A 20,200-nucleotide genomic window follows, 5' to 3' on the forward strand; every position below is an offset into this window, starting at 1 on the left:
GTAAAAGCTAAGGATATTCGCATCCCAAATCTTTTATAATCATCTTTATAAATAATTTTCCGAAGATTTCACTAAAATTAGTTAACAACATTGTTCAAATTTCTTCGACTTTTGAAACTCTGGCCACTCGCGACTGATGGCAAAGTAATCTGACAATGGTGAGGAAATAAAGATTACTTTTATTATTATAAAGTGCTGGCCTTAAACTTAGACAGACACATATCTGGTTGTGTAAGTGATATTTACATTTTGGCATGGGTAAAAATCACCAGAATGACATCAATGCAAAAGATAACTTGTAGAATCTCCTTAAAAATTGTGTCAGAAAAGGGTACTTTTCTGAGACCCATTGAAAAGATAATATAATTTCTTTTAATTTTAATGGGGCGAAGAGTAATTGAATAATCACTGCTCTCAATAGGCTCGTTGGATTTAGCAGAGATCTGAATCGTTGCTGTACTTCATTTATTTTCTTCTTAAATTTTACAAGTTCCGTCTCTGCTGGGACAACACACACCGAGGATTTCGTCGTTTATCGAAAAGAAAAATCATCAATATCGAAAAATCTGAAGCGAAGGCCGTATCAGCCGACACAGAGCAACAGATGGGATATCACCTTATGAAAATCGAATCGATTGCGAGCTCAAATTTTGAAAACCAATTGGGGATCTGGATGGAGAACTTGTGCAGCCAGCAGACAAACAAGCGTTTGGAAACTGGTACACAGAACAGAAGCGGTCTATGTATCTCATTTCCATTCCTCATTCTCCACATTTCTGGTTTCGAAAGTTATGTATATCATTTCCATTCCTCATCTTCCACATTTCTGCTTTAGAAATTTCTGGTTTAGAAAGTTAAGTATTAAGTGGGGAGAACATGTATTTGGATTTGAATTTTGAATTTCATAATTTACATAACATTTTATAATATAGTGATATTTACATGTTTTATATGATTTGAAGTTTGAATCTCACAATTTACATAATACTTTATAACATAGTGATTACCAATTGAGTTAATTGATTACTAATTGATTTTAAACAATTTTTTCTCATTTTATAATCACAAACTTAATGAGTCTATTTATTCAAATAAATTTGTGAGTCTATTTATTCAAGCAAATTTGTGTCACTTACAATGACAATAATTGTAATTAATTTGGCAGGACTGCAGATTTTTTGGGGAATCCTGTAAATTTTTTTTTTTAAATTAGAATGCTGGAGTATTTAAATCATTTTTTTAACAGTGGAAATCGATTCAACACCATCACCCAAAGTCCTGAATTTTTATATCTGTAACTCAAATTTTCAAAAATTTCCACCAAAATTTATGATAAACTTGCCTGAATTTCCATTATTTTCAATGCTAATTAATTTGTAAGCTCTTTAAACTAAACTTAATTAATCGGCCATGATAGTGATACACGCGTAAGCATGAGATCACAGTGTCTGTAGTTAAAACTGCCATTAATCCATGACTCTATATACAACACCATGTTACAGTAATATTCTTACAGATAACCGGTATCAACGTGTAAATTATGCACAGTAATATAATTTGATCATTTGGGTGAGCTCCATACCATACTGTTAATCATGTATTTAATATCTCTCACAAACTCTTAACATAACGCAGAGAAATTATACATGAGAACTATATCGGGAAGCATCCTATTCCAAATATTAACATGCCCTCTGATAGGAATTTTATGTAAAATTCCTAAAACAGATTTCAAATTAGCAAATTCCAATCCAAAAAGTTTGCTCAGATGTGATGAGTTACAAAAATAGATATGAAAGTCAACCCCCAAAAAACTAGATCGAACTACCTGTTGTGCAGAGGATTTGGGCCAGTATGAACTTTACGCTTCTCTTGTTCATATATGTTGCTCGAAGACCTGGGGATCCCACGCTGTAGATCAAAATAAGTTCTAGCAGATGAGGAGGACTTCGAAGCTGGAGAAATCTTGCCCTTGTTTTTCTGTGGCTGAAATAAGGCCGAACCAGATGCATCAATGCATAAGCTAGAAATCACGACCAGTAAGATGCATACAGATGCCACGCTATGCCTTCTCTCGCCCACCATTTTGCACTGCTAAAACAACAGCACCCAACTTAGTTACAGAACAAGTCTGTGAGGCCAAAACCCAAAAGATCAAATCCAGAAATGCTTTTACACAGAGGCTGCTCTGCAACAAACAGAGATGAATCACATTTTCTGGTCTGGCTGCTCAGCATTATGACATCAGCCGGACTCGAAATTGGTGATCCAGGATCGTGAACAGCGGGCAAAACTGAGTGGGACGTGATGAATACAAAAAGTTTATGATTATGAGATGGACGAGTGACTGGAGCGGGCAAGATATATTAATTGTATATATACCAAAGGAGAAAGAATGCAATTATAATATAAGGATTTCTGTTGCCGTGGAGGGGAAGGCAATGCAACTGTGTATTAATGTGCCCCATTCCTCCATTTACTAGGTTTGATGCTTTCCCATAAAACCCAATATTTTAGTTCACATTCCCAGAAGATAACCAGAGGACTTTCTTACCTTTCCCAGGAAATCGGGAATTGGGATCCCTTCTTTTGTACCCTCGAATCCTGCCAGCTCGCTTTAATTTTTCTGCTTACTCACATGTATGGCAGAAACGCGTTTGCCATGGCAGCCAAACAGTATCTATGCGCGTCTAGTCTAACTTCCAAAAATGTAAACATGGCTGTACCTCCTGATTTTACCACACCCAACTTAATATAATCGCAATTTCTTCAGAGATTCTTCAGTCCCTGAATGACATCAGACCCAATAAGGACTGGTCTGAATTTTGTTAGGGTACAGCTCTTGGTATTTTAGGATCTGTATGGGGAGGGTTAGGAAAATGGACTGTTGTGAAGAATTCCTTTTTGGTTTCTGGTTTTCTCGTCTTTCGGAATAAATGCTTTAACGAAATGGCCTCTAAATAGCGGCGAGAATTATACAGATCAAAGGGCACTGGGCACAGTGGGCAGGTCCTCTTGAAGGCAAAGTCCAGCAATATTGATAGAATGTCATAATCTGACTGATAGCTTATTAAATGCCTCAGAAACATTTTAGTCAAGCCTGGCTCTATGGGTACGGTACTATCCCGGAGAATATGGTGTGGCCTGGCCCTTCAGGTGACCGACTTAGCACCCCTGAACTGGGACCCGAGTGACCGTGGGGTTAGTTCATGTATTTATTTCACTGCTATGGAGTGCTAGGAGACCCATTGATTACAAACACCCACCCTGCCAGGCAAGTTGGCCCGCATTTGGCTGCCTGGTTAAGCAATGTCTTTTCATTCCAAACACAATTTCATCAGGAGATCTAACTCCACCTCCACTGGATTGATCATCTGAGTCTGAGTCTGATTCTCTGTTGAAGTCAATAGTAACAAGAGTTAAAGCAACTAATGGAAAGTTGGGATGTGAGGGATTTGAAGGAAAGATACACATCATGATGAGTACAGGTGAGTACGTTGGAGAAGACACTGTTGGGTCTTTTCATCATCAAGGCTCCATATCCACATCCAAGAGGTTTGTCTCTCCGTATTATTCACCAAAAAAAAACGCAATGGATTATTATTGAATACTCTTCAACTTACTGCTGTAACTATTGATCAGAGAGAGACTGGTCAATGTTTTTCCCTATCGTTGTACATGGTACGCCAAAAATATATATACATGCACATCCCACTGGACAATAATTGATATGGAACCGCTTAAATGCATTAATTTAACGAGGACATTTGTGGGTCAAAAAACTATTTAAAAAAAGATGAGTTATTTTGTAATTTGTAAAATTGGAATATTTTAAAGTTTTTTTAGCCGTATTAAAGTATTTTAGACAATAAGAATAAGAAGTTACAATCTAGTCCAAAACTATCTCTTAAAAGTTTATTAGTTTGAATAGTGTAATTTGTAAAATTAGATTGGTTTAAAGAATTTTCAGCCCTAATCACTTATACATTTAAATAGTTTAAACAATAAGAAGTCACAATCTAATCCAAAATTGTATTTAATTGATTTTTCAAGGCTTTGAATTCATTTATACATTTAAATAGGCATATTAAACAATAAGAAGTCACAATCTGGTACAAACTGTATTAGAAAGGTGTACTAGTTTGAATTTTGTGGTTTATTAGTTTGAATTGTGTAATTTGCAAAATTAGAGTGTTTTGAAGATTTTTCAGGGCATTGAATTCATTTATACATTCAAAAAAGCATGTTAAACACAAGAAATTACAATTTGGCCCAAAATTGTATATCCTGATACTGCCCCCTTTGGCTTATTTTGTCTAAAATTGGAAATTTAGTTAAAAACAAAAAAATATTATATTTAAAACATAGTGCATCTTATAGATGTTTTTTTATTTCTAGACATTTTTTTTCGAGACAATCTTGTCATAATCTCGCAGGAATTTTTAAAGAAATAAGTTTTAGTTATATAATCTCCAGAAACCAATTACCTCAAAAAAATTTCAAAGCCCTAAATCTATTTATATATTCAAAAATATATTTTAAATAGCAAAAAGTTACAATCTCTTCCAAAAAAATTTCATTAATAAACTTAACCTGTATTAATTAAACTATCAAAACTTATATTAGATTTTACAATTTGCTAAATCTATTATTTTTTCAATAAAAATAAAAATAAAATTTATTTATAAATGAGAATATAAGCGGCCATTTGTACAAGATGGGAGATAGAAAAACTACCTATGACATAAGCATTGTGATGCGTGAACAACCGTACCTGCAACACACGACCTACTACCCATCTTTTTGGTTACTAGGTATAGGGTGGATAATTCGCTAATGAAATGCACTTTTCCATAGGCAGGGAAGGAAAGGAAAGGAAACATAAAAGGCTGCTTTGGTTAGCCTTTTATTATGAAGTATAAAGGCATGGTCTCAAAGTCAAAGTCAAAGTCAAATGGATGCATTATTTTATCTTCGCTTTATGCGCACCTTGTCGGCCAGTGTGTTCTCGGCTTCAATTGCATTGCCTACTCATACCATCATGCGAATGTACCACACTTTCAAAAAGATGGGTATTCAAGATCCGGTGCTTGGCAACTTGTAGACATTCATAAATAATGATATGACATCATTTTACAACTGCTCTGCTTCAGCAATGTAACAACTACTATCACCTGTTATGATAAATGCTTGGTTTGGTTTGGTTTGGTTTGGTTTTCTATGTGAGACCATAATGTTTGGTACAATTGTGGGTGCTAACTTAAAGGCAACTAGTGTGTATGGATATGGAGTAAAAAGGAAATGTTAAAATTTTATATAATAATAAAAAGGACTTCACCAAATGAGGATGTTGAGCAATCAAATTGGGAAGTTTAGGATGTTGAATATGTGTTTAAAAAATAATGGTTTATTATTATTCTTACTTTCTTTAATAAATTATATATATATTTTAATAAAAATAATTGAATAATATAAATGTATTAAATATATATATAAAAGTTATTTAATCATTATGTTTGGGAAAGATAATAATATTATTTGTTTTGAATGCACATGATCCATATGGTAAAGAAGAAAAAGAAACCACAACACATGTAAATTAATTTTAATTTTAGATACATTAACATTGGGATATGTGTTATATTTATAAGTTTAACTTGTATATTATTTATTGTAATTGTATTAAATAAATATCTAAAATTAACATAATCCTTGTATCACGGGCCAGGGTTTCTAAAATTAAAGTAGGGTATATATATTTGTGAGTCATGAAGTTAAGGAAATTTCTAGTGTGGAGTTGTAGAATTGGTCAACACAAATATTAGAGTAGATGAATGTTTAAAAAATTATATATTTAATATATGTTCATGACATTGTATAGAAAGTTTATTATCACATTTTTTTCAAGTGGTATGGGTATTTGACAAGTTGTAATTTTTTCTGTAGAAATTTAATAGATTGTGATTGTTCAAGAAATCAAATTGAAATTAGGAGACAAAAATTCTATTCTACTAATTTGCGAAATGAAATCCACAATTTAGAGACACATGCATCGACATGTAACAAGAAAAACCACAAGTACACAATGATTTCTAGGGGATCTCAGCTAGGAAAAACCCCTCAAGCCTCTTAGCATTAATCATTTGAATAGAGAAACTATTATAATTGCATGCTCTAGCTCTAAGCACAACTTGCAAAAGAAAAATTGTTCTCTCTATTGAATGAGGACCTTTGACCAATACTTAGCCACTTTATGCCTCCTCTAGTCTCTTATTTCCTTGCACAATTTTGAGCTAATTCCAACTCCTAAACAATAGGGAGGTCCCTATTTCCTTACACAATTCCCAAGGATTGATCAACTTCCTGCATGCAACAACTGTACACCCAACTAGTATACACTTACTATTACACTAGCCTTTTTCTCCTCCACTCCAACTAAGCAATTCAAATTCCATGCATGTCTGGGATATTTTGGGATGATTGAATAGATAATTGAAAGATCTCTGAGTTAGACTGTTGTCTCACTCAACAAATGACCTTCAACTGACTCTATCAATAGTTAGAGGTCAGTTAACTGAGTACAACTAAAAATAACTGAACTAGATTGCTAAAATTTAGCAATCAACACATGCATGACTGAACTCCAAGCCCACTAACTCGAATTTACTTAGCTAACTGAGTGACAAGAGCCATGTCACACTAGGTTAACTGCCTCCAAGTTGTCTTGTTGATGAGGAAATTCGATTTACTCAATTTGACTAAGGCACAAGTCAAAATTGAGCATTTTCTTGCTACATTTCTAACACTCCCTCTTAGAAAGAAAGGGATTTTGCACCACCCCTATCCAACACCTATGGAATGTATTGTAGCATTGCCACTCACTATTGTTGTTTCTATTACAACAACATCAACTGAGAATAATCCAAAACATACTGAATCCCCTGTGTCTTTGCAACTGTCTATTGGGAAAACTACACTATTATTGACCCTGCTACTGAGTCTCTTGCTCTGCTGTCAATTGCTCTGTGCTCCTCAGTATCTGACTGCTCCAACCAACACAGATCCTCTTGCTACTGAATATTGTGGGCTCTTATAGCAAGCTAATGATCCATGAGGAGGACACCTCAATGGACCTTCCCAAAATTCCTTGCAATTCTGGGGTTAAGGATCTATATCACCCCACCTCACTCCTGGAGGTATAGCTACATTTTCTCCCTCTGAACTAGAAGGTGTCATATTGAGAGCTCTATCATGCTCTTGCTCAACCATCATATCTCTACTCTAAGGAATCTCTTCCTTAGTCGTTAAGGTTGCACATGCATCTTCCTCCAACTTGTAGAGGCTCTCAATCCTGACACCAATCTGCTTGATTTGTCCTGAAGCAAAATGTTTGAGGCAGGCCTTTCCATTTCTGAAGATTACATCATACCCTTAGTCTTCAATCCTCAATTTGTTCACCAAACCAAGTTTTATTGCATCATTGTTATTTTTGAATAATTCAGAGAGGGTCATCCACATAGCAAATGAAGTCTCCTTTCCATGTAACTTCGAGACTATATGGTCCCTCACGCCCTCTAGGATGATCCTCCTGGATCTTGTGGTAATATTCTTCCACTATGCTAATTGTTGTGCATCAAACTGTTGGAGTTTCAAAATGTCAGTTTTAACATATTCTAACACACCATTATCATCAAGAATTGCTTCCTTTCAGTCCTTTCAACCTAAGAAATTTGAGGTTCACTCCAGGGAATACTACAATCTCAGTCCATTGAAAGACATTCTCCCAAATTTAAATAAAAGTTGCTACACTAACGCTGCAAATACGAAATTCCTAAGGGACAAAATTGAAATATTGGTTCTAATGTGATTTCATGGATCTGATACCATGTAGAAATTTGATAGAAATTGCAACTGCTCAAGAAATTGAACTAAAATCAGGAGACACAAATTCTACTCTACTAATCTACGAAATGAAAATCACAATTTAGAGACACATGCATAAACATGCAACAAGAAAAACCCAAGTATACATTGATTTCTAGGGTAACCCAATTGGGAAAAACCTCGTAAGCCTCTTTTCATTAATCGGTTGATTAGAGAAACTATTACAATTGCATGCTCCATCTCTGAGCACAACCTACAAAGGAAATTTTTTTCTCTCTATTGAATGAGAACCTCTGACCAATACTTAGCCACTTTATGCCTCCTCCAACCTCCTATTTCCTTACACAAATATGAGCTAATTCCAACTCCTAAACAATAGGGAGGTCCCTACTTCCTTGCGCAATTCCCAAGGATTGATCAACTTCCTGCATGCAACAACTGTACACTCAACTTGTATACACTTACAGTTACACTAGCCTTTATTTTCTCCACTCTAGTTGAGCAATTCAAATTCCATGCATGTCTGGGATATCTTGGGTTGATTGATCAGTTGACTAACAGATCTAAGAGTTAGACTATTGTCTCACTGCACACTAAACTTAAACCAACTCTATTAATAGTTAGAGGTCAGCTAATTGTGTACAACTGAAAATAACTGAACTAGATTGCTAAAATTTAGCAATCGACACATGCATGACTGAACTCCAAGCCCACTAACTTGAATTTACTGAGCTAACAGAGTGAAAAGAGCAATGTCACACTAGTTAACTACCTCCAAGTTGTCATGCTATTGTGCAGATTTTATTTACTCAATTTACTAAGGCACAAGTCAAAATTGAGCCTTTTCTTGCTACATTTCTAACACTTTTTCTTATTGAAATCATCAAGAGGTTGGAATTAAGAGGTGTTTTTAAAATCCTACACAAATTGAAAAGGTTAGTATAATAATATTAATGTTTCTGTAGTCGGAACCATCGAGAGGTTAGAAGTAAGAGATGATAAGGGTTGATTTATTAATGTGAGGAAATATGTATTGTGATTTATTTTTTGGAATTGGAACATCTCATGAAGAGGATGGGTGGTACATATCTATCCTTCTACCTAGTAGAAATACTCAATTAAACATGAAAATATATGAATAACCAACGAAAATGACCAAAAATTCCAATAGGGGTCTATTAACATGGGAAAAACGTCATTCAAGAGATAGGGATACTCCCTAGTATAAAGTCCCAAGTAGATCGCACACCATTTATAATAGGAGACCCGTTTGACTTCTATCTCAGTAACCGTTACTGAGATGAGTGTGGCGTGAACAAAAAAGCAACAATGTTATGTGCAATAAGAAACTAATCTGAGTATTGAAGGCAAACTATTATAAACTAACCTATCTAGGAACAAAGTTGATTAAGAAAATAGATAGGAACTCTAAATTTCCTCCTTGTAATTCCAAAGAAAAACTTGTAAATAATTAATAGTATAAAACAACAACTATTTCATAATCAACTATTTACCAACTTAAATCAACAACATCATAAAAGTAATTAGAATGCACTGTAAAACTCATAAAGGAATAGTTAATCATATGAATAATTTAACCTTGCAACAATGAATTTGACAATACAAAAGCTAGAAACAATTCATATAAAGAAAGCATATCACATAACACCAATTACTTCTCCTCAAAAATTGCCAAGGGCTTCTTCTCATTGAAATTCTCAAAAGTAGTTCTCAAAATTGCAAAAGGTAAGAATCCATCTTACTAGGTCCTTGGACATATATAACTTATAAGTTGTAACCATTTCTTGGGACTTCCTAACTTCCTATTGATAGTTACAACATTTGCACTTCTAATAGTTACAATTATTTGACTTTCCCAGTTTTGTACTTTCTTAACCTTTTACACTATGTAGTATTCCTAAAAAATAAATTCACCCTTGAGCTTAATTTTGAAAATATGTAATCTAGAATTCATGTTGGGAAGCAATTGCAAAAACTCATCTAAATAGTAGACATTCCAAAAAAAACTTGATATGTGGTTTTGTTCCTCGACACAGGGTTCATTTCCCTTTCTAGTGTACTCAAATATGAGATGAAGTTGATATCTTCGGAAGGCCCAACGATGTGTTCCTTTAAAGCTTTTCATGATGATTTGAGGAACTATTCTTATGGAGATTTCCATGGAGACCAAACATCTTATAGTTCAAGCAAAATTTGATCCTTGGGTTTGGGTGCCGTCATTTCTCCAATTTTAAGCAATCTATGCTCAGTCAATTCTTCTATGCCATTGTATGAGTATGTAGTTTCCTTTTAACTCAAATATATCCTTCTCTAGTGGTGTTTTTTCTTTATGGAAATTAGTCATTGTTACATAATTTAGTTAATTCTCCCTCTCTGTCATCCTATGGAAATCTAAAGGTGTGTTAATATTTTATTCTTTCCATTTCTTTAGATTATTCATCGCCAAGTGAATCCCTATATTTCCACATTCTTGATTTGATTTCCCCTATTGAGGTTAGCAATGGCATGGAAATTTCTTGAAATTCTTTAAAACTAGTGTATAATTATCCGTGTAGTTCTCGTCTCCTCCAATGCATGGGCACAAGTTTTGAATTTTTATATGTTGATTCTATCTGCCTAGTAGTGTTTCACATTTGCATCTAGCTCTTTGATCCTTACCTTATATTTTTCTACTTCCTCAACCATGCTTTTTGGGTTATGTTGGGTTGCTTGTGAACATGCAACTTCTACTAAATCTAAAGTTATATGATCTTTCCTAGTATCTAGGAAGAGAGGTGTCTCATTTGTTATGGACAATGGTTTAGCTCCTAGTATTTCCAACCTCTTATGAGATAGCTTCACAAATCATTCTCTAGCTTTATGCAAAATGAAGGGGTATAGACAATCCACTTTCTTATATTTAGAGGGTGTGAATTCACCTAGTTGGATTTGAATCTTAGGGGGGTTTATAAACTAAATTTAGATATATAAGTCACAAAGCCACAATTTTATTTAAAAGAGAACTTGATAAGTAATAGATATGTAAATGATGGAGTCAAACCTAATGAACATGACTTCATTAATATGAAACTTTATAAGAATGAAATCGGAAGAGAGTAAAGGTAGAGAAGGGGAGGTCCCAAAATTAGCCTCATTGCATGTAATGGTTCTTCTTAATGGAATCATTCTTCTCCAAATCTTTCTTTTCCTCATATTTTTGTGGTCTATTTAATTCATGTACTTTCATCAATGTTCTTGTGAATAGTTTCATGGAAAATTTGTATGCTTTTTCTCCTCCTCCCTCATATTCAAGCCTTCTAGATCTTATCCCTTAATGTAACATCCTAATCTATCTCCTGTAAAATAAAAAATTGTTATTAAATTTATTTAAACTATTCATGTATATTTTATATTCTATTATACTGATCACCATGAGTTAGTAATAGCATGGTGTTACAAAATTTGTAAATAATTTTATTTTTTCAATTAATAAAATGATGATGACTAAGACTAGCATACCATGAATTCCTACAGGGGATATGATACCACATGTGGGGAAAGGTAAGGGGGTCTAAGATTTTTCTTAATTATTCCTCTATATTGTCTACCTTATCATATTCACCTTATTATAGCTATTAATAGTGGAAAAATCCAATTCCTAGAGTTAAGTCATCACTCTTATAATTTAGCAATATGTCTCCCCTATATTCTTGGAACAAGAAGAAGTAGCGGGATAATTTCTTGTCAGGGGAAATGGAATGGAATATTTGAATAGGAGGAAACAAGTTGGGAAAACATGAGAAAAGAAAGGTTTTAGAAAGGAGAAGAGGAAAAAACTAAGTGCTAGAATTTTATAGATCACACCTACATGAAAATATGGAAGATGGAAGATGGTAGATGGCAGATGATGATGTCAGCATATCGGCATGACAATACAATTGACGACGTCGGCAAGGTGACATGGCATCACGACAGGGTGACATGTGTCACTTAGTTTTGGACTTTTGGCATTGAGTTCGACTAGTCACATTTTTCCACGTGGAAGTTCGTACGGTGACATGGCATTCCATATGGTGTCGTGTCAGTTGATGTCGCAAGTACAACTGGTGGTACAATGGATGACGTGGCATTGACATGGAAAGTATAGTTGGTAGTGACGTCAGCAAGGTGACTAGACTGTATGACAACATGTGAACCAATCAGATGAGGACATGTGGTAATACAGCAGATGACTGGGCAGTGATGTCAGTCAGGTGACTAAGAAGGATGGATAGTATGGGGACCAATCTTGTAAGGACACTTGGCACATATGGATGTTGACATGACGATTTTTGGTTCGATTATGATGGGCCAATCCCGTAGTGTCGTGTGGCCCAATCAAAGGGCGCCATGTGGTCCAATCGGGAAAGGCCATACGACCTTGTTTATCTGGTCAAAATTTTGTTGGAGCTCCATGGGTGTCAAATACCTGACCTGCCACCTACAAATCATATGCTTCACCGTTAGACCACATGTATCGCTTATTATATGGAGGAGGAGAACTTTTATTTGAGTAACCATCGACAGTTTGGGGGGAAGGTTGGTGGAGCCATCAGATTTGGTAGTCCGCCAACCATTTTAGCATTATTCGTTATCATATCTCTGCCATATATGTCAACACCAAATCTACCATAACTACGCTAACTATTTTATTTATATGCGCTAAGGTTTGGGGATGGCCATGGGCCATTTAACATGTTATATATGTTTAATGGTATGGTTTGGAAGGTGTCGGGTCCATACACCCCGCCTCATATATTTGTAAAAATTATATATATTATTACCATATCAAAACTGACCATCGAAATATAATTCAAACAATGCCAGATTTCTAGATTGAACCCCCAACCTAGGGTATTATAAACCAAGCGCCCAACCATTGGTCCACAAAGCATTTTAGTTGAATGGTTTGCAGAGTCAAGCCTTTTTATTGTTGAAGCAAAAAACTGACTTGGGCCTATTGTGGTCATTTGGAGACCAAATTGAGCGCTTCAAGAGCCTAAATGGGGGTTTTGAGGCATTCCGAACGCAATGGACGCATCAATTTCTTCATTGGAGCAAATTATTTTTAATTCTATTCTCAATATGGTTTTAAGAAAGACGATGACGACATTTCTTTTGGAAGCAATCAAATTTATGCTTTTGATATCTGAATGAGTATAAGGACCTTTTGCTACATTTAGTGAAAGATTCCTTTTTGTATTGGTGCCATATTTTCTTTGTAAAAGGGAGTCAGATTGCGAGTGAGAGTTATCTGAAGGAGAACGTTTATTGAAGGGAAACAATGCCATTGCAGCATAAGATTGACTCTATGAGACAAAGAATTTAATGTACTTGTTTTGTAGCTAAGATCAATAAAGCGGCCTAGCCATTGGAGAAAGGCCCAGAGACATAGCCCAAGAGGGGTGAACTCTATTATCACATAGTTCATTTTTATAATTTGGAGTTTCAAATATTTTTGTTTCATCTTAAGCTCTTTTTAAACTTAATTATGCACATTTGAAGACCCAAATTGTATACTTGCAAAATATCTAGCGACGAATCGATCCATTTTCAGATCAAATTTTGGTATCAGAGCTTGCGTTGCTAAAGTATTGCAGGTTGATTTTGCAATGGGAAAAGACATGAAGCAATTTTAGTTGCAAGAGATGGAAGAGTTTAACCAACAATATCAACAGGAGAATGTTGAATTGCGACGAATGGCGCGGGGGTTGCAAGAAGATAAACAAAGATTGCAAGCGAGGATCCAAGCCATGCAGGAAAGTCAAAATAGGGGAAGTCCCTTAGACATAATTCCATCTATTGTTGAAGATAATAACATTTACCCATTTTATTAGTAGTCAGATGAAGAAATTTCATATTCATCTACTACTCTGAAAGAAGATCAATCAGTGGAAGAAGCAATTGACACCTTTGTCTCACCATCTGAGGATCTCTCTTATGTAATGGCATCCCAGAAGATTGATTCATGAATGGAAAAAAAAGACGTTTCAAGTGATCATGAGATTAGAGCATTCAAAAAACATACCAAAATTAAGTTAATGAGAAAAATGAGGTATCAACAAGGACAAGACCTTGACAAGCATGGCCAAGGTAGAATTCAGCCAATATCAATCCAAGAGAGACCCCAATATGAAGGATTGGTATTTGATCAACTAGTATGCGACTATTGTGGAAATAAAGGTCACGTAGTAGATTGTTGTTGGTCATAGCATCCTGAACAAATGCCGAAGAAGATGCAAGATCGTAAATGCAAGCAGACAAGCCATTTCATTAGTGATTCAAAAGGTGAGTCATCTTCTTATCAAAATTTGGTTATGGAGATCATTAAAAGGACATATCCATGCACTTTTTGTAGAAGTAATACCCATTGTGTATTTAAATGTTGGAATAAAAAAGTCTACAGTAAAAAGGTACATGCAACAAGGAGTATTTCGTGAAAGGGTGATGCAACATTGCAAGTGAAAGAAAGTTTGTCCAAGACTTTAGTGTAGTCAATACCATCACAAGAAGACTCAACATAGTCAAGACAGATCTCGGGGAGATCGAGAAAGAAGACAACCACAAAAGACTCAAGACAGAGAATTTTTTCACAGTGTAAACTGAGAGGACATTCAGAGATTACATGTACGATGTTACCACGAGAATCGACAACAGTGAATCAGGACAAGAGGAAGCAAAAGAAGTTGAGAAGGAAGATTGTAAGTCTTCATCAACGAAAGATGGATTTCTTGCTTGGAACTAGGCAAATTTCATGTCTTATGTTTGATTATCATCGAGTCTGTAATAAAGTGATTTGTCAGATGGAAATCACATCAGTAAGTCTCTTCAAGTCTGTGATAAATTCTAGGCTATTAAAGTATTTTGTGATTGATGTAATAAAATTTTGGTGGACCAAAAGTTTTTTTAAGTAGGGAGGCATGATCTAGGTGGATCTTGTTAGTTGAACTACAATTGAGTCTATTCATATTGTAAACAAAGATGGTTATTTCTAGTCATGTTATGAGACTAGGATGGTCATGTCCAGGCAAATTCCAATGCCAGATGGATAGAAGTTGATCTTGAAAAGCATAAAAATGAATTATATCGGATCGTCATGAAACCAACATCATGTTGTAGAGCTCTTCGAGATGAGTTGAACGATGTAAATGGCATGAAAAATAGAGTTCATATGAAGAAGATACGAGCAGTCAAATTTTTGGGACCAAGTGCAAAGGAGGTCAAAGTGGGTTCCACAAAGGTGACGTGGCACTATACGGATGGGACACATGGTAACTTCTGGTGAAGGCATGTGGCAGTCATACGATGACTTGGCAAATCCATACAATGACATGTCAGACAATGATGTTAGCAGGGGCTAATGTGGACCACTTGGAAGCTGACATGTGGCATGATGACGATAGCATGACGTCAGCAGGTACTCAGTTGGCAAGTGATGTGGTAAATGACGACATCAGCATGTTGACATGGCAGTGCAATTGATGACATCAGAAAGGTGATGTGGCAACACGAGAGGTTGACACGTGTCACTCAATTTTGGACTTTTGGCATCGAGTTGGACCAATCACATTTTTCCATGTGGTAGTCCATACGATGACGTGGTAGTCCATACAATGATGTGTCAGATGACATAGAAAGTAGAGCTACTAGTATAGTGGATGAGGTGGCAGTGATATCAAAAGGGTGATTAGACTGTACAATGACATGTGAACTAATCGGATGAGGGCACGTGGCAATACGACGGTTGACTAGGTAGTGACGACAGTAGGGTGACTGGCTTGACGAATAGTATGTGGGCCAAACCTGTAAGGACAATTGGCACGTATGGATGTTGACACTCGGTGATTTTTGGTTCATTGATGATGGGCCAATCACGTAGTGTCATGTGGCCCAATCATAGGGCGCCACGTTGCCCAATCAGGAAAGGCCATGAAACCTTGTTTATCCAATCAAAATTTTGTTGGAGCTTCACGGGGCTCGAACACCTAACCTGTTGCCCACAAATCTTACACTTCATTGTTAGACCACATGTATCGCTTATTATATGGAGGCAGAGATATTTTATTTAAGGAGTAACCTTCGGCAGTTTGGGGGGAAGGTTAGCGGATGCCCCAGATTTGGCGATCTGCCAACCATATTAGCATTATCCGTTATCATATCTCTGTCGTATCTGTCAACACCAAATCTGCCATAACTCCGCCAACATTTTTATTTATATGCACCAAGGTTTGGGGATGGCCATGGGCCATTTAACATGTTATATATGTTTAATGGTATGATTTGGAAGGCGGTGGTCCACGAAGCCCACCCCATAATATATTTGTAAAAAAGATATATATTGTTACTATATCAAATTTGACCACCAAAATATCATTCAAACATCATCGTATTTGTGGATCGAACGCCCAACCTGGGGCATTATAAACCAAGCACCTAACTATTGGCCACAGAGCATTTTTGTTGAATGGTTTGCATAGTCAAGCCTTTTTATTGTTGCAGCAAAAACTGATTTGGGCATTTTGTGGTCATTTGGAGACCAAATTGAGCGCTTCAAGAGCCTAGACATGGGTTTTGAGGCATTTCAGATGTGGTGGAAGCATCAGTTTCTTCATTGGAGTAGCCTATTTTTCAGCCTATTCTTAATGTGGTTTTTAGAAAGACGATGATGACACTTCTTTTGGAAGCAGTCAAATTTATGCTTTTGATCTCAGAATGAGTATGAGGACATATTGTCATGTTCAGTGAGAGAGTCCTTTTTGTATTGGCGCCATATTTTCTTTGTAAAAAGCAGTGATATTGCAAGTGAGAGCTCTCTGAAGGAGAACGCTTCTTGAAGGGAAATAGTGCCACTCTAGCATAATATTGACTCTATGAGACAAAGAATTTAATGTACTCATTTTGTAGCCGTGATCAATAAAGCGGCCTAGCCATTAGAGTAGGGCCCGGAGATGTAGCTTAAGAGGGGTGAACTCCATTATCACAAGGTTGTTCTTTTTTGTCATTTTGAGTTTCAAATGTTTTTGTTTCATCTTTAAGTTCTTTTGAAACTTAATTATTCACTTTTGAAGACCCAAATTTAATACTTGCAAAATATATAGCGACGAATCAATCCATTTTCAAATCATGCACTTACTGCAAACAACATGGAATTAGAAGATAGATTACATCCAAATAAACACCACTGAATAATTTTTTAGGAGAGTGAAAGAACAGGACAATTATGAACATGGCAAGGAGCATGTTGAAAGGAAGAAACTTGTCTAATGAGTATTGGGTTGAAGTAGTTTCATGTGTTGTTTATGTGATAAACAAATCTCCTACAAAGAGCATGATGAAAAAAGTCCCATAAGAAGCATGGTAAGGTATGTCTTGTAGTGTATATCATATTAGAGTGTTTAGATGTGTAGCATATTCACATGTACCTAAAGAGCTAAGCAACAAGTTGGATGATAAAAGTGAAAAATGCATATTTACTAGTTATAGTGAGCAATCAAAAGCATATAATTTGTATAACCCTATCACCAAGAAGACTATAATCAACAGAGGTGTTGTGTTCAAAAAACATGAGTCATGGAATGGGATTGTAGACAAAACAATTGATGTAAGAGTATCACTCATGGAAGAAAAGGATGTAGTATAAAAAGAGCAACAAGAATCACAAGAGAAGACACCAAACAAATTCACGCCAACAAGGACTCCATGATTTTCTGAACAACATGGATCTTCAAGCAGTTCAGGAGATCAAAATACTCCAAGCTATTAGTCAAGTGATGAATCAAGCAATGGTAAAAGAAAAATGAGAATTCTACAAGATATTTATGATGATTTGGATGTTAGTTCAAATTTTGCATTATTGTCATTTCAACCTTCAACGTTTGAAGAAGCTATTAAAGATACAAATTGGGTGCAAGCTATGGATGAAGAAATGGAATCTATTAAAAAAAATTATACTTAGGATTTGGTTGATTTTCCAGGAGATTAAAATCTCATTGGCGTGAAATGGGTATACAAGAGAAATTTGAATGAAAAAATGAGAAATTTACAGATTAAAAGAAAGGCTTGTAGCAAAAGGATTTTTGCAGCAACCAAGAATATAATTTGGAGAATCATTTACTCTGGTAGCCAGATTGGATACTGTAAGAGTAGTCTTAGCCACACTAGCTTAGAACAAGTGGAAAGTGTATCACATGGATGTGAAATCAACCTTCTTGAATGGTACTCTAGAAGAAGAAATATATGTGTAGTAGCCTCCAGGTTATGAAGATGAAGGTCATGAAAACAAGTTTTATAGATTGAAGAAATCACTTTATGGAATAAAGCAAGCACTAAGAGCCTGGTATAGTATAATTGACATTTACATGATCAAGAATGGATTTTGCAGAAGCAACATTGAACTGAACCTGTACATAAAGGTAAATGAGCATGGATAGAGTTTGATTGTTTTTTTGTATGTGTATGACATGATTTATACTGGTGGTCTTGAACTAGATAAATTAAAGAAGAAATGAAAAAAGAATTTGAAATGACAAATCTTGGTCTTATGAAATATTTTCTTAGCATAGAAGTTGAGAAATCAGAGAAAGGAATTTTTGTTTTTCAAAATAACTATGCTAAAGAATTGTTGAAAAGATGGAAAATTGTGAAGCTACTCCTACACCAGTTGCAATAGGTACGAAGTTAAGGATGATGAAGGATCATATGTCAATCCAACTCTATTCAAAATATTGGTTGGAATTTATGTATCTGACAGCTATAAGGCCAGATATTATGCAAGGAGTTAGTTTGATTTCTAGATTTATGGGGTCTCCAAAAGACTCACATTGCAGAGCAAGAAAAATAATTTTGAGATACATAGCGGGAACTATAGACAGTGACATGTTTTATGCAAGAATGGAGAAGAAGGATTTGATTGGATATACTGACAGTGATTTTACAAGAAGTTTGGATGATAGGAAACACACTTTTGGTTATGTGTTTCATCTTGGTTCAGGTGTGATATCATGGGCATCTAAGAAGCAACCTATTATGACACTTTCATCAGCGTAAGCATAATATGTAGCAACAACATCAACAACATGCCAAGTAGTATGGTTAAGAATATTTTTGCATGGACCTCAGAAGAAACAAGAAGGATCAACAACAATCTATTGTGACAACCTCTTAGCTATTGCACTATCCAAGCATGGTGTGTTTCATCAAAAGAGAAATAATATTGATGCAAGCTATCATTTTATTAGAGAACTTGTGAGCAATGGAGAAGTTTATTTAAAGCCTTGTAAATCGAATGATCAATTGGTTGATATATTCACTAAGCCATTAACAAAATATCTAGTTGAGTTTCACAGAGGAAACTTAGGTTTTGTAAGCCTAGCTGAGACTTAGACCAACAAACATGTTTAAGTTGTCATGAGTCATGTCTTAGTTTAGCGGTCGTAATTAAGGGGGAGTGTTAAAGATAACTAATTACTCTTGCATGCAAATTTATCTAAATTAAGAGTGTCCGTTAACTAAGTCAAGTGTGAGTGAATTCGAATTCAGTCTTAATGTGGTAAAGTCGAATTTAGAGTGTGTTTGCATGTTGAAGTTATTTTGAGTGAGTCACTAGTTGACAAATTATAAATACCCCTCACCAGTTTCATTGTAATCATCAAGTTTTGTGTGATTAATAGAAGAGTCGGAGCTCGTGTGTTTTGTGTGTGTCAATTTGGTTACTTTCCTCATATTCCTTTCTAACATAGGGTCATTTTTTGGATATTGATCCAGCATCTGGTCTCAAGTACAATAATTTGTAAAATAAATGGGATTTTCTTATTCCAAACTCTTTTACGCAACATCCAACTTCTGGTTTCAAGTCTAATCATTTGTAAAAAAAAAATGGATTTTCTTATTCTAAGCTCCAAGCTCTTTCACACAACCACATGGTAGGGTGTGAATAAAGTATCCTTCAAAACTAGACATATCTAAAATCCGCAAAGGATAGTGTAAGTTGCAATTAACCCCATGGAATGGACTTAGATTTCATTAGAACATCCAATTTTCTCTTTTATTTTTCCATTTCTGGCAATTTTTCACTCAAGTAATTTGTTTGAAAATAGTGATTTATTTTTGGGGAAAAAAAATTAATTAGGATAAATGGTTGTGGAATTTATATATTTAATAAAAATTAAAATTTTGACAACAAAATTTCAAATAATGGGAAGATAATGTTTTTTTCATTTTTTATTTAAAAGGGTATTTTAATTAACATATATTTATTTTAATTCTCAATCTAATCAGT

General features: G+C 35.2%; 1 long non-coding RNA gene across 1 annotated transcript; it reads right to left on the reverse strand.

The window, feature by feature from the left end:
• Positions 1–1,584: 1,584 nt before the first annotated feature.
• Positions 1,585–3,528, reverse strand: LOC149238942 (uncharacterized). Its single transcript, XR_016245420.1, has 2 exons — positions 2,555–3,528; positions 1,585–2,091 (listed from the first exon to the last, which is right to left on the reverse strand). It is a non-coding gene; the product is annotated as an uncharacterized LOC149238942 (long non-coding RNA).
• Between the last annotated feature and the right edge of the window lie 16,672 nt (positions 3,529–20,200).

Source organism: Pinus tabuliformis, chromosome 8, assembly GCF_031772625.1.
Source record: "Pinus tabuliformis cultivar Carrire ecotype Pingquan chromosome 8, CPIR1, whole genome shotgun sequence".
NCBI classification, from domain to species: Eukaryota; Viridiplantae; Streptophyta; class Pinopsida; order Pinales; family Pinaceae; genus Pinus; species Pinus tabuliformis.